The sequence below is a fragment of the Orbicella faveolata genome, unplaced genomic scaffold (genome assembly GCF_042242905.1).
Source record: "Orbicella faveolata isolate gen_17 unplaced genomic scaffold, um_ofav_v1 contig_47, whole genome shotgun sequence".
NCBI classification, from domain to species: domain Eukaryota; kingdom Metazoa; phylum Cnidaria; class Anthozoa; order Scleractinia; family Merulinidae; genus Orbicella; species Orbicella faveolata.
Genome location: NW_028301577.1, coordinates 4,916,567 through 4,919,616, shown reverse-complemented (window position 1 = coordinate 4,919,616; position 3,050 = coordinate 4,916,567).

Here is a 3,050-nt window from a genome sequence, read left to right as displayed (position 1 = left end):
TGAAGGGACGGTAAGGTAGGTAATGGACGAAAGGACAAGTGATTAAACAAAACAACTCTAACACTGTTCACTGTTCAGAACTGTTCGAAAAGCCTTTACACTGGATTCCTAGGTGGTGAAATCCCTGAGGTAAGCGGGTCTCCTAACAATCCTGCCACTTCTAGTAGAGACAGGAGCGGGAAAACTTGGCGAAGCTGGCTGTAAATCTGGCTGCGAGACATCTGGTAACTGCAACGCTGAAGGTTCAGGGGGCACCTGGAGTGTCTCCTCAGTAGGTTTCCTGGTGGGGAGTAGGGTTTGAGCATTGACCTTCGATTCCCCTATGTCTCCGTCTGGCATCGCTTGAAAGTTCTCAGGAACTTTGTATAGATGTGAACGGTTTCGGCGGTAGAGCCTACCATCCTCTGTGCGGACTTGATAGGAACGTGGAGCTTCCTGACTACTCACTTGCGCTTTGAACCACTTTGAATGACCTGGTAATGGTCGGACCCGCACCACATCGCCATCTTTTAACGGTTGCAACTCTTTAGCACCTCTGTTGAAGGAGAGTGCTTGCTTGTTTTGTCTCTGTTGCAAGTTCAGGTGTACATCGGGAATGACTTTTGGCTGAAGCAGGTGGCTAGCCATGGGTAGTGCGGTACGGGTTCTACGCGAGAAGAGACCCTGTGCAGGGGTGCTGTCCATTCCTTCTGATGGTGTATTCCGGAAGTCCAGTAGAGACAAGTGTGGATCATGGCTGGCATCAGCAGCTTTTTTCAAGATGTTTTTTGCGGTTTTGACACTATTCTCAGCCTTCCCATTGGATTGAGGATACCGTGGAGACGTTTTAACGTGTTCAAACTGGTACTCGGCTGCAAACTTCTGAAACTCAGCACAGTCGAACTGTGGGCCGTTGTCTGTGGTGAGTCGGTCTGGGAGACCATATCTTGCCAGATGAGGTTTCAGCTTGTTAATGACCGCTCTGACTGTCGTAGACGTCAGTATATCCAACTCGAAGAAATTAGAATAACGGTCAGTTGTAATCAAGTACTGGGTGCCATTGAGCTCGAACAGGTCTGCTGAGATGCTCTGCCATGGTCTTGTAGGTATTTCGTGGCATTTCAGAGGTTCTTTCTGCTGCTCTGGTTTGTAGCTGTTGCAAATGCTGCACCTTGAGATGAATTCTGTGATTTGCTTGTAGATGCCTGGCCAGTAGAAGGCTTCTTTGGCTCTCCTGAGGCACCCCTGAATGCCCAGGTGACTGGCATGTACTTTATCCATCACGCATTGCCTGAGGCTAGATGGTACTATAATGCGCTCACCCTTGAACACAACACCATCTTGTATAGACAACTCTTCTCTGAAGGGAAAGTAGATCTGCAACTGGGAGGGTACGTCAGTCCTTCTCTCTGGCCAGCCTTGGGTGATAATAGGAGCTAATGCCTGGAGCTCTGCATCAACTTCAGTGGCACTTTTGATTTCCTGCAAGGTTAGTTTTCGAATGGGCACAGACTCTGCTATGTCTATATACTCAGTCTCAACTTCTGTTGGTGATCTTGTGTCAGCAACATTCCATACTTCCTGGGTGTCAACTGTGTCTTGTTTAACCAGGGGAAGGTAAGCTCGGCTTAGTGGATCAGCTATGTGCATCTCTGTACCCTTTCTGTAGGAAACCTCTAAATCAAATTTCTGTAGACGCAACAGCATTCTCTGCAATCGCTTTGGTGCACTCAATAGACTTTTCTTCATAATAGACTCCAGGGGTTTGTGATCAGTGTCAATAAAGGTCTTTCTGCCATAGACATAGCCCTCAAATCGCTCAACTCCAAAGACAATTGCTAATAGTTCCTTTTCTATCTGAGCGTAATTAGTCTCAGTAGGCGTCAGAGCCCTGGAGGCATACGCCACAGGGTGCCCATCCTGCATCAAGCATGCTCCAAGACCACTCATAGAGGCGTCGCACTGGAGTACGGTCTTCTTTTGGGGGTCGAAGAACTTTAGCACAGGTGCCTGGGTTAGAACCTGCTTCACTTGATCTAGACACTGGCCATGAACCTCTTTGTCCCAGACAAACTCATTGTCCTTCTTGACAAGCTCTCTCAGTGGTTTGGCCAAATCTGCTAGGTTGGGAGCAAACTTCTGCACGTAATTTATCATGCCTAGTACTCTTTGGACACCTTCCTTGTCCGTAGGAGGCGGCATTTCATTGATGGCTTTCAGCTTGTTTGGATCAGCCCGGAGACCCTCCGACGATATGATGTGACCCATGTAGCTGACTTGCTTCTGTCTGAACTAGATCTTCTCTGAGTTAAGCTTGATGCCCTTCTGCCGACAACGGTTGAACACTTCTCGCAGGTTTCGGTCATGATCTTTGAGTGCTTCCTCATCGGTGTCTCCTGCTCCGAACACCAGGATGTCATCTGCTATAGCCTTCTGCCCTGGTAGGCCTTCAAGTGCAATATCAATCCTCCTCTGAAACTCCTCTGGAGCTGGGGATACACCAAACGGCAAGCGAAGCCACCGAAACCGTCCCCAGGGTGTTCCAAAGGTAGTAACAAAGCTACTTGGCTCGTCCAGCTGTATGTGCCAGAACCCATTTTTTGCATCCAATATCGTGAACACACGGGCCTTTGATAACAGAGGCAGCACATCATCTATTGTAGGTAAGGGGTAATTATTTCTTTGTAAAGCTTCATTCAACGGTTTCGGGTCAATACACAGTCTAACTTTGCCATTTTTCTTTGTTGTGACCACAAGTGCTGAAATCCAGTTCGTAGGTGTATCGACCTTCCGAATCACTCCAATATTTGACAATCTGTCCAGTTCTTGTTTTAAAGGCTCTTTGAGGGCAATGGGGACTTTCCGTGTAGGTAGCTGGACTGGCTGGACATTCTTGTCTATCTCCAGGTGGAGCAGCCCTTCTAGTTTGCCTTCTCCAGTGAACACATCGGTGTACTGCGAAATGTAGTCTTCCACCTTGGGACTTTTCTCCTCCACACCGCTTGACTCCACAGAAAGGATATTCTGGCTGTTGACTGTTAGCAGCTGAAGGTGTTCGCTGGCCCTCAAGC